The following is a 12669-nucleotide window of genomic DNA, read 5'->3' as shown; positions in this document are numbered from 1 at the left end:
CAATAAAGCTCTCTACTCTTTTTAAAGAAACATATTACAAGCAATTTGAAATATATAATTAATTAGCAATTAACTAGAAAAGCTGCTAGACAACTAATACTCTGTTGTATAGATAAAGGCAGATAAATCTTGAGTTACAAATTAAGTCTCGTGTTAAATTTATTTTCTTTCTTGAGACTAAGAGGAAATCAGAACACAGAAATATTTTGAACATCAGAATCATACATCATGGAGGCAAGGAACACAGTTATTTTCCTGACATTGGGCAATGCAAAATTTGATTTGAAATACCCTGAACTCTGTGGATTTACTCTTTGAAGTAATGTTCTATACATATATTTTAAAATATCTTCTGACATTCTTTGTCAAAAATTCCAATGATAGGGAAGTAGGGAAGTCATTTGACTTTTGCTGACCTCAGTTTCTTCATCTATAAAATAGAATTCACAGAGAGAGAGAGATACACATTTCATAGTGATTAAGTCTTGAGCACTGGAGGCAGACAGGTATGGGCTGGTGTCCTGGCTCTGCGTTTTCTACCTGTGTGACCATAGATAAGTCACTTCTCTAAACTTTGGTTTCTTTATCTACAAAACAAAGATAATAATAGTACCTACTTCTAGGGCTCTTTTAAGGGTAAAATGGAAAATGCAGTTGAGTGCATAGCATAGTGCTAGTACCTTGGATATTGTATATATTCAATAAATTAAATAATTTTATTAAAAACATTTTACAAATTTTTAGTGCCAGTTCTAATCAGAACCATTTATCAAAAGTGAGATTCAGGAGAGATCTGTATCTTCCTCCACAATCTCAGAGGTAATGGCCTCCCTTCTCAGTTCCCCCACCCAGCACTTCACTCATACTCATAGACTAGCGTCTGACTTCTACAGCCAGAAATGCCTGTAGCTAGCTAGAAATGTCTGAGCCTGCCTTTCCCACTGGATTATAAATTCTAGAGGGTAGGGACTATATATTTTGAATTGAATTTTAATCGCATTCCCAGCTGCAATTACACTGTCTACATATAGTTAAATTATCAGCAAAGATAAAATTTCAGTCGACAAGTCATCTCTGCAATCTAGACGTCCCGTTGAGTTGTACAATAGAACAACTGGGAGGGAACGTCTACCTGACCCGTCTCCAGACGGGGGCTCAGCCTTCCTGGGATGAGTGCTGGTGGGGGTCCTGTATGCAGCTGCAAGGACTTCATGGTGAGAGCCTTTGAGGGGTGGGAAGAGGACTTTGGCTTTGCTGGTCTCCACCAGGAAAGGGGTAGCTGGGACTCCCGATGTTAATGTGGTTGGCGGAGCCCTGTGTCTCCTTAGAGCTGGCCATCAGGCCCCTCATTGCCCCAGCCATCTCTGCTGTCTGAGAAGGATATTTGTGATGGGATTATGAGACCTGAAGTCCTATTTCTGCTAATAAATCTGCTTCCCTTCTAAACATACACACCTGTGCACACATACACAACCACGTGTAACCACATGCACAATCCTCCTCATTCAGTGTTAGCCCTGACCTGAACTGTAATTGGGCTCTTTATAACACCACTTTAATGGTGTGAAACTCCATGGAAATAAAATTAGGAGAGCCTGTCATGCAGTGTGTTTATTGTAATGCATAGGAATATCCACTGTAGAAGTGGGTGGTATTTTACATGGCTTTTTTGTATTACTTGAGGATAATGATTACTTCAGATCTTTCTGCTGATTCCTCTATAGTATTCTGGAGAGAAATGTTAGACCTAAGTTATTTAAAGATCTGATCACAATTCTGTCAATTCAGTTAAATTCAATTCACCAGGGCCGCCCCGTGGCTTAGTAGTTGGGTGCGCGCACTCCGCTGCTGGTGGCCGGGGTTTGGATCCCGGGCGCGCACTGACGCACCGCTTCTCCGGCCATGCTGAGGCCACGTCCCACATACAGCAACTAGAAGGATGTGCAACTATGACATACAACTATCTACTGGGGCTTTGGGGGGAAAAAAAGAAGGAGGAGGATTGGCAATAGATGTTAGCTCAGAGCCGGTCTTCCTCAGCAAAAAGAGGAGGATTAGCATGGATGTTAGCTCAGGGCTGATCTTCCTCACAAAAAAAAAAAATTCAATTCACCAAATCTCTTTTGAGCTTCTATTACACACAAAGCACAGAGCTAGACAATATTAGAGATACACAAATGAGTCACAGGGCATGGTCCTATGACATGGAGGCCATAATTTAACATCATTACCATTGTCAAAGTGTATTTCCTAACGATTCCGTCATACACAGTGTGCTGGTGGGGTAGGAAGCCAGTCAACCAAACATCAAAGCCTCCTCAAATCCTCTTTTGAGAAGAGAAAGTATATACATAAATAATAATATGCTAGATTCCCAAGACTTACTCTTGATAAGCAATACAAACACCAAGAAATATGAAATACATTCGATTAAAAATTATAGTGAAGCCGAATTTATTTAGTATTATCGAAGAATGAAAATGTTTATATGTTTTAATTTTCCTGATAATGGAAACTTATATTCCTTTTAAAGCACTGAAGCATTTTAAATATTAACCAGTTTGAGGTATATCTTTCTAAGATGTATGACCTATTTCCCCTGCCTTCTCAAATTATGTATTGTGAATTTAACATTTTCTCAATGATATTGGAATATCGTCGTGAGCGTCAAATAGTATGCTGTATTGTAAATAGGAACTTTTCAGTAACAATATTGAGGTGTGCAGGGCTATCTTTCCATACACTAACTGGACCCAGATTATATTTTTAGTTCATCTATTCATTTATTATAAGTATTTTTTAAAAATCTTATTCCGTTAATGGTTGAACTGAGACAGATACTATTGCTGTGTAATAAGCCACCCCAAACTTAGTGGCATTAAAAAAAAAATCATTTTATTATGCTCACAGATTCTGTGGATCAAGAATTAGAAAAGGGCATGTGGGGACAGCTCTTCTCTGCTTTACAATGTCTGGCCCCTCAGCTGGGGAGACTCAGATGACTAGGAGTGACTTTAATAGCTGGAGCCTGGAACAAATGGGACTGGAGGATCTAGTTCCATGATGGCATCTCACGTGTCTGGCACCTGGGCCGGAACAGCTAAAGGCTGGGCTCATCTGGGACTATCGACCCAAAATCCTACACAGGGCCCCTTCACGTGCCTTGAGAGTTCCACTGGTAACGGGGTTCCAAGAGGGAAAGCCCCAAAGAGGGACTGCTTCAAGGGAAACGGGTGGAAACTTCTTGGCCTTTTCTCATGGCCTTAGAAATCGTACAGCACCAGTCTACTAGTAACAAGCGAGTCATAAGGTCAGCCCCAGATCCAAGGGGACAAGATTTAGACTCCTGGATGGGGCAGTGGCAAGGTCACCCTGCAGGAGAGCACGAGGGGTGGGAGGGATTGTTGTGACCATCTTTGGAAAATACAATCTGTCAACAACCATTTCTTACTGCCATCGACATGTCTTCCCCTTGTAGGCTTCCCACACACTTAAGGTACAGTTTCAGTTCTAAAATAGCAAAACAAATGAACTAGCTTTCGAAAATTGAATGTAAAAGCAGATTATGCAGACAGTTAGGTGAGGCCTCAGGCTTCTCTTATGAATGAGGTGAGTGAGCTTTAAGACACTGACCTGATGGTAGCCACTCTGGATGCCCTGAGGCTTCTTCTCACTGCTTCCCAAGTAGCACCAGTGGCTGGATGCTATGGACTGAATTATGCCGTCCCAAAATTCATATTTGGTAGGTGCTTTATACATGTTTGTGGATTTAATATATTACACTAGAAACCCATAAAATTTATGACCTGGATGACACCTTAACGATGATCTAATCCAGACTCTCGTTTACAAGTGGAGAAAATGCGGTCTGAGCAGGTTGTTTCAGACAGATATTCCAAAGGAAATCACTACCACGCTTCTAGGTAGTACAAAAAAGCATCCTGAAAGGTAATAATTTTAGGAGATGATTGAACAATTGAAAAGACATGAGCTCAGAGAGCTGAGAAGGGGAATGTGTTCCAGACATTGGGTGGGGCATCCGAGAAGGTTTGGAGAGAGAGGTGGGTGGATGACTGACTACTAAGTGAGTACCAAGCTGATGTGTGCACATTAACAATATGTTACTGTGACTTGGAAGGTCAGTTTACAAATCCTCAAAAAATATATCCATTAAATTTTATTATTTTTATTATTTGTATCTCCCAATTTTCCCTACCTAGTTTTTGATGAATATGTTGTTAGAGACACAAGCCAGAGCTTTATTTAACGTAGATTCCTTTATTTTCAGAGTAAAGCATTAAGAATTGTGCTGCATGGATATCCTGGTAACTGCAGGTAAGTTAAAACAGTAAAAGCACATTTCCCCTCTTATCTCAGTGTTCCCACCCAATCAATCCTTGAGTAAGAGCAAGATATTAAGCATTGTCTTACAGTTCATTTTCCCTGACAATATTCCAAGGATAGGTGGGGCTGCCATCTTTGGTCCCTCATCCCTCTTCCTTCAGAAATATTTTCCATTCAATCCATGGGGGGAAAATTCTAAGGGTTGTAAGAGTATGATTACTCGCTTGTCTCCTAAAACATGTTGGCAATTTGGACTCCAGAAAATAATATGGGAAAGGACCCATTTGCCTTCCGTTTTTTGAATAGTCTTTGTGTCTAAAGAGACAAACAAAACAAAAAATAACAAAACAGCAGAAAAGACACAAAAGAAGCCTAAAATCACATGTTTTCATTATGGAGATAATGATGATAATATTATAATACATAAATAACAACACAAGGGTTGTTGAGAGGCTGTAGTCAGATACAGTGAAGAGCTTAGTTCAAGCCTGGCGCTTCCTGCATGAGTGCTCACAAAGCAGTAAAATGTTAGCTGTAAACATCGGCAAGTAGTTCCATGTAGCAGCATCAATTTCCAGGTGTGTGAACTTGAGATAATTACTTATCGTTATTGACCCTCGGTTTTCTTTCATTTTTTTGTGTGTGTGTGTGTGAGGAAGATTGGCCCTGGCCTAACATCTGTCGCCAGTCTTCCTCTTTTTGCTGAGGAAGATTGGCCCTGAGCTAACATCTGTGCCCATCTTCCACTATTTTGTATGTGGGACGCTGCCATAGCATGGCTTGATGAGCCGTGCATAGGTCTGTGCCCAGGATCCAAACCCAAGAACCCTGGGCCACCGAAGCAGAGCACGTGAACTTAATCACCATGCCACCGGGCTGGCCCTGAGCCTCGGTTTTCTTATCTGTCAAATGGGGATAACAATGCCTTTCTGTGGCATTGTTGTGAGGATTTGGTGAAATAATAAAGGGAAGGCCACTGTGCTGGGCACTTCACAAAGATAAGTTTCTCTTCGTCTAGTGGAAATACTTGGGTTCTACTCCGAACTTTTTTTTTGTTTATGCTAATTCCCTAATGACTTTGGGCAAGTCACATCAGGCCTTTGGAGCTCATTTTTCTCGTATAAAATGAAGAGTTGGACCAAGTCTGTCTTTTTTAATGTAAACTTCTTCACAAAAGGAGACCCCAATGCGACCATCAGTGGTCATTTGAACTTGGCTTCCTATTTTCTCCCTTTGCTCACTGGGGTGGCTGTGAGACCCGTGTTAGGAATCTTTGTGAGATAAGGACTAGTGACTTGTCCTGTACATGCAGAGACATTTATCTTCATCCATGGATACCTCCTGAAAATGTTGAGATTACTTTAAGTAAATAATGCATAGAGATGAAGTGTTTAATTGTGACTTCATGGCCTGGGCTGATATTAACATAACATTTCTGTTGGTCAGTCAGAGCTCAGATACCTACGGGTGTTAAATCCTAGAGATCCTAGCCTCCTACACTTTGTAGGAGCCATTTGATCAGTGTTTATGCCTAAGAAAAAATGGAGACGAGAGTTAACGATTGTAAAGGACTTAACTGTAGCTTAAAAAAAAAAAGTCAGTGACAGTGGAATGTTGAAAGCAGGAATGTTGAAAGCAGGAATGTCAAACTGTACGTTGACTGTTTACATTGACCAGGCCTGGGACTTCCCCTTTGTCTCTGCCAAAGTGGAAACTTCCAAAAATGACTTTATCTTTTGTATGTTAGAATGAAAGTGATAAATTTTCAGTTTCTCAAATCCTTTCCCCTAAAGTACACAAGAGTTAATGGATAGCTAATGAACATAGATTCTATGGTGTATTAAGCACGAGTTGTCTTCAGTGATGAAGAAAATTCGCTAAGAGTTGTGGCTTTCTAGAATATAAAGGAGACATAATATAGCATGAAGGGAAAAAAGCTTTGGAAGCAAGAATGTCCCTCTAAAAAGAGCACTGAGGTGATAAAGGAAGCAGCAGTGGGAAAGGACGGGGGCGGAAGAGGATGATTCAGCCACAGGGGGCTGGGGTGAGTACCGTGGGCTGGGCCGAGAAGTGTGAGGTGGGCGGGCAGTCATGACTCGCATTGAATGGGAGATAATTAAGAGCAAGTTGGTACCAGTAACTGCCAGGGAAGGGAAGAGAATGTGTCCAGAAAAAGCAGTTCTTTATTTCAGTGCTGAATTAAAACACCTACCCATTTGGGGCTTGAGGATTTCAATTTGAAGTGAAAAAAATACTTGCTGTAAACAGAATGAAGATGATGGTGAAATTTTACGTGCTTTCTTTTAATGTTGTGGTGAAAAACAGTTTCAAAATGGTGTGACTGTGCCGGACACACTATCTCGGGAAGAAAAATGTATTTTAAAATATTAGTGATTCTATAAAGGAAAACGCATTGCTGTTCAAATTCATGCACAACACAACTTAGCAAGTTTCGATTTGGGATCAGCTACACATATAAATTTCTGAATCATTTTCAAGAGAAAGGACTGAAAATGCACAGCTTCCATCATCCTTTAAATAGCTTTCTGGATTGAAGAGCAATATAATTAAACTGCACCAAGTGTCATTGCAGAGAAGCTTCTAAATTATGGGTCTGAGTGGGGGCGAGAAATGCTATTTGATTGCTCGACAATCAAAACCAGAAGATGTTCAGATATGCACAACCCAGACTTATTGTAATTATATCCGATGAAGAAGTGGAGGAATCGGTGTAGCTTTGCATTCAATAATCACTTGTTTATCTCTCTTTCAAAAGAAAATTTAAAAGAAAAACTATTCATAAATATTGGGGAATGCATATTCGCAGAGTAGTTTTGTATAAGTAAAGACATTTTAGCAAGTAATCAGTCCCTTCAGTGTGTATCCCAGAAACAAGTTCTGAAAAGATGCCCATGGATGTCCTCAAAGTACTCTCAAAATTTAGAAACTAGTACATTTAACTCTCCAGGCACTTTATTTCAAACACAATGTCAGAAGTGATGTTCATAAGGTCTCTGACATCCGCTTGTCACACTGCTTCTCACTCCATTTCACCCAGCTCTTTGCTCTCCTGGAACTCTCCTTTCTCTCTTAAGATGGGATGGAAGAGGTAGGAGATGCTATCAGACAATTCAGAACCTTTCTTGCCTCTTAAAGAGGCTCAAAAGATGCCTCTTGGAAAGAAGCTGAGAATTTAATACCAAACCAGCACCCTTACAAAGTGCTTGATATCCTGTTAGGTAGTATGCACCAGAACATACGTTAAACACTTGACTGGGAAAGGTAGGAGCCAGAAAACTGAGGCTGTAAATGAAGGCGTAGCATGTTTTTCTTGATCCTTTTCCAAGTCAAAAACTGACACCATAAATTATATACATAATACATGTATTGTATATATAAACAAAATGATCCCATGTTCTACGGTCTTCTGGATTGATCCTTCCTTTAACATTTAACTAAAAATGGGTCTAGTTTCCATCTTATGTAATGAGGAAATGAGGAAAGTCCAGTATCCTCCTCCAACCTTCAGATTTCTGTGAGTTTTCCTTCTCCTGGGCGTTTTTCATTCCAGATTCTCATGACTGGCTATGTGTACCAATTCACTTTTTTTTTTTTCATAGATAAGTGAGTGAATGTAGGGTATGTTCAAGAACAATTAAGCAGTTTAAGAACTGATTGAATGATTCTAACGAGGGAGATTTCTAGACAAGTCTGCACAACAGTATATAGTCCCATTGAGCCTCTAGACGCCAGTCATAGAAAGACAGTTTCATCTCAGTAAGAGGAAGAAAGTTCTAGGGGTCAGAGATTTCTCAAGACAGCCTCAAGGGTGTTAGGATGCAGTAAGTCCCTCATCTCTGGAGATGTTCAAGTATTTACTGGCTACGTTAACTTGAGATTTCCTCTCAGAAGCAGACCCTGAGGTGAAGATTCACATACAACTAGCTTGTCTGGCAGGTGATCTCAGGAAAGACTGGTAGGAAATGGGGAAGTGAGACAAGGAAAGGATGCAGGAAGTAAAGGATATATTGTCACACAAGAATCCACTGTGGTAACAAGAACTCTAATCCCACTTGAAAATTCTGGAGGCCACGGTAAAATATTCACCTCATTTGTCCCCCCAGCAGTCTGAGGGAGCTGGGATATTTATACACGAATTTCTGTCAGTTAAAGTTGAAACCTACTCCAGGAGGGCATTAGTCTCCTGCCACTTCCTAGCTGGGCAAAGCAGGTGCTGGGTTTCAAGAAATCCTGTAGCAAATAAATGCTATGCTGGCAGTTGAAAGCCAGACTGACTCACACTGAACTGGTCAGCCTGAAGGGATATGGGTCGGTCTCAGGAGTGTCTGTTATACTAGCTAAAAGCTTGGGAAGGCTACTGTAGAAAGGAGATTGCGATATGATGACCCAAGGACTGAATCAAGCCCAGAGATACGTATTTATTGGTTTTTCACAGCGTTTGTTTTTTAAATTGATTTTGAAAGACCATAGGTACTACCATGCTCTCTCCGGTTTGCCTCACACCCCATTGCTCTCTACGGACTAGCTTCACACATTTACATGACTTGTCTACTCTTGGAGTTTGCCACCCCTGGAGGAAATTCAAACTTAAGATGACAGGCAGGTCTGGATTATCTTGAAGATCACTGCCAACCGTGAAATTCTATGATGCTATGACTAGATGATCACTAAAACCCCTTTCAACAGTAAAATTCTATGATTTAATTACGCGCTGTCTTTTTAATTATCTTTACAAGTTCCTTGAGGCCTATAAATACTCTTGATGGGTTAAAATGCAACTATCCATTTCTAAATGCTAATACATAGAACGGTATTCATGTATAAAAACACCACTACTATTATTTTTGCACTGTACTAGTGTAGCTCCATCCGACGCATCAGAATAAATAACAAAGCGAAATGGCTTGGTATTCAGCAGGTTTGATTTAGGATCTACAGTCATAATTCAGCGAATTTGTTAAGACAAGTATGAACATTGATGCTCACCCACTTAGCCTTGGATCACGAGGAAAAATGACCTTGGCAGAGAACATGAAAGCTTTTAAAAATTGGCCTTGCATTATGCTAAGTGCAAGAAGCCAGACACAAAAGGCTATATACTGTATGATTCCATTTATATGACATTCTGGAAAAGGCAAAACTATAGGGACAGAAATTAAGTCGGTAGTTGCTGGAGGGTGGGTAGGAGTTGACAACAGAGGGGCAGGGGAGCTTTGGGGGGTGATGGAAACGGTCTATGTCTTCCTTGTGGTGTAGTTACATTTCTGTACGTATTTGTCAAATCTCATCAAACTGTACACTGAAGAAGGGTGAATTTTACTGTATTATATATCAAACCTCAGTAAATCTGACATTTTAAAAAATTGAAAAAAAAACACCCTCAGCCTCAGGCAAGCTCCTTACCTGCTGCCGCAGGGAAGGTTCTCCAGCATCCTGGGAAAACAAGTGGAGGCTGGATAGGATGTCTTCTGAGATGAGAACATTTAATTCCCTCGGCCCCTACGTTACCACTTCTTTTTTGCATTCCAAACCCTCTTTGCTCCCCAAATACGATAAAATGGGTCAATGGATGAAATAAGATTTGTTTGGCTGTTGCTCTCGACTTCCTGCAACAGTATCTGCCTTAGTCTTCTTACCTACAGTGTTTTTCTCTAGGCCCGATTTCAGAATTCACGTTGTATTACTTTGACATATTTGTTCCTTTACTTATTTAAAGGAGATTTACAGGGGCTTTCTGATTTCCGAGTGAAATCCTCGGCTGTAAGAACCATAAGTCAGAGAGGAGAGATGACATGGTTTGACCGAGCCTGAGGGTCCCCAAGATTCTACTTCAAAAGCTGAAGGGCTTGTCTTCCCTGTCAAATCCATTTCTTTTTTCTTGAATTCCCTGTGCACAGCACATTCCTGAAGGACCTTGACCTAGATTCTCCAGTGGGGTAAGCCGCTCTCCGGATGTGGTTACATCTGGAGCAGCTGGCAAAGGCGCTAATCCGGGGAGCAGGTGGCACAAGGGAGTAGCAGGCGCCCATTTGCATTTCCTTAGTTGACAAGGGAGAGCACTCATGCTATTCCGTGTGTGTGTGTGTGTGTGTGTGTGTGTGTGTGCGCGTGTACGTGTAAGGGATTCGGGATGATTATGAGAACCTGGGGCCGGCACCATATACTCTATGTCTCTGTCTCCCTATAGCATCTGGCACATTCCCCAGCCTAACACTAGGTGCTTGGTGGTTGTCGATTACTTGGCTGATTGACCTCTACCCTCTGTGCCGGGACTCCCCTCCTCTCCCACTCTGGAGTGACGCCTCCTCTTCTCTCGTAGTTCTGCTCCACAACCTGAGCCTCCGGATCCAGCCTGCCCTCCCAGCTAGCCCTAAAGTCTGCACTAGGTGTCCCTTCTTTGCACTTCCCTAAGACCTTCTGCTTATACCTATCATAGCCTGACTCTGTATTTTAATTGTATCCTGATTTCTCTGCCTACCCTTCCTCTGTTCCCCACCACCTCTCCTCCAACACTGGGCTATGAGCCTATTGAGGGCAAAGATTTTTTTTATTTCTGGTGGGTTGTTTTTTTTCCTATCTGGAACATTATAGATTCTTTATAAATGTTTGCCAATGAAGAAATAAGAATTTGCTCATGCTGCTTTTGGAAGTCTGCTTTATCTGTTGGAAATGATTTCAACTGCAAGTAAAAGAAAAGCTTGCTAACTTACATTGGCTTGTACAAATAGATATTTCTTTTTCTGGTATAGAAAAGAAGCTTGGAGAAGAGCAGCTGCTGACCTTGGTTTAGAGGGTCAAGAGGTCAGGGCAGGGGTTCTGTGATTTCCTTGGCCTTTCCTTCATCTTCATAAGATGTTTTTTTAAAGTGCCCAGCTTTTGAGATTAGGTGCAAAGGAGTTGTATTTGTTTTCTATTGCTGTGTAACAAATTGTCACAAACATAGCAGCTTAAAACTACTCAGATCTTTATCTCACAGTTTCTATGGGTCAGGAGTCTGGTCCCTGGTTAACTGAGTTCTCTGCTCAAGGAATCACCAGGCTGCAATCAACGTGTCAGCCAGGGCTGTGCATCAGCAGAGGCTCAGGGTCCTCTTTCAAAATCACTGGTTGTTGGTAGAAGTCAGTTCCTAGGGCGAGGACCTCAGCTCCTAGAGGCTACTCCATGGCCTCTAGGCCTCTGGTGAACACGGCTGTTTGCTTTCTTCTAAGAGGCCAACAGGAAATCATCTCTCTTTTGACAGGCTCACCTGATTATGTCAGGCCCATCCAAGATAATCTCCCTTTTGATTGACTCAAAGTCAACTGATTAGTAACCTAATCATGGGGGTGATGGCCCACGGTCCCACCCATACTCAAACAGAGGGAATTATACAGGGCATGTACACCAGGAGGCCATCCGAGGAGTCTGCCTACCTCAGGAGTGATGTCAGCTGTGCCTTTCTCTTTCATCTGGAAAGCAAATAGCTTCCCAGAATTCCCCTTAATAGACTTCTGCTTCCCTCTCATTGGCCAGAACTATATCACATGGCCACTGTTAGCTGCAAGAAAAGCAGGTAAAAAGGATATCTAGCTTTTCCAACTTCTATAGAAAAGGCAAGGAAAGGAGAGGGGCATAATTATAGAATGTTAGATCTGGAAGAGGACCGAAGATCATTTAGTACAACTTTTCTATTTTCTACGTAGGGAAACTGAGGTCCAAAGAACTCAAGTGACTTTCTTGAAGTCATGTATTATTTCCTTTAAAGCACTGTACAAAATTTAGTAACCCTAGCACATTCAGTTTCTCCAGTAGTTTAGTTTATCAAACCTCCAGAAACAGAGGGTTTTATACAAATAACCTAATGATGGAATAATCTCTCTTGAAGTTCATCGCTGATCCATTTTTCTATTACATGAAACTGATTTCTATTCTAGTCATAATATGTGGAGCAACCAGCTTAGACAGGAGGAATGGCAGGTCAAGAACAGGGGCAGAGGACAAGTCTGCATGAGTTCAGAGAAAGCAGACACACTCCTGGCTCAGGAACTCAGTGAAAACATCAAAGAGGGCTGGGATTTAAGATAGGCCTTAAAAGACAGATAAAGTAGCATGGGGAGATCAGAGAAGGGTATTCCACGTAGAGGTAAACATACAAATAGGAATAGATGCATTAAACTAACAAAATGTCAAGGATAACAGAGATCAACTCAGTTTGACCAGGCTGGTTTCAGAGAAATCTCTTAAGGGGCTGATTTTTTAGTCTAGGAAACAAGTAATGCTGACTTGAACTTGGAGCATGACAATGGTAATGAAAAGGATGACAGT

Source organism: Ceratotherium simum, chromosome 9 (genome assembly GCF_057802395.1).
Source record: "Ceratotherium simum simum isolate JZ-2026a chromosome 9, ASM5780239v1, whole genome shotgun sequence".
Classification (NCBI taxonomy): Eukaryota; Metazoa; Chordata; class Mammalia; order Perissodactyla; family Rhinocerotidae; genus Ceratotherium; species Ceratotherium simum.
This window is presented reverse-complemented; position numbering follows the sequence as displayed.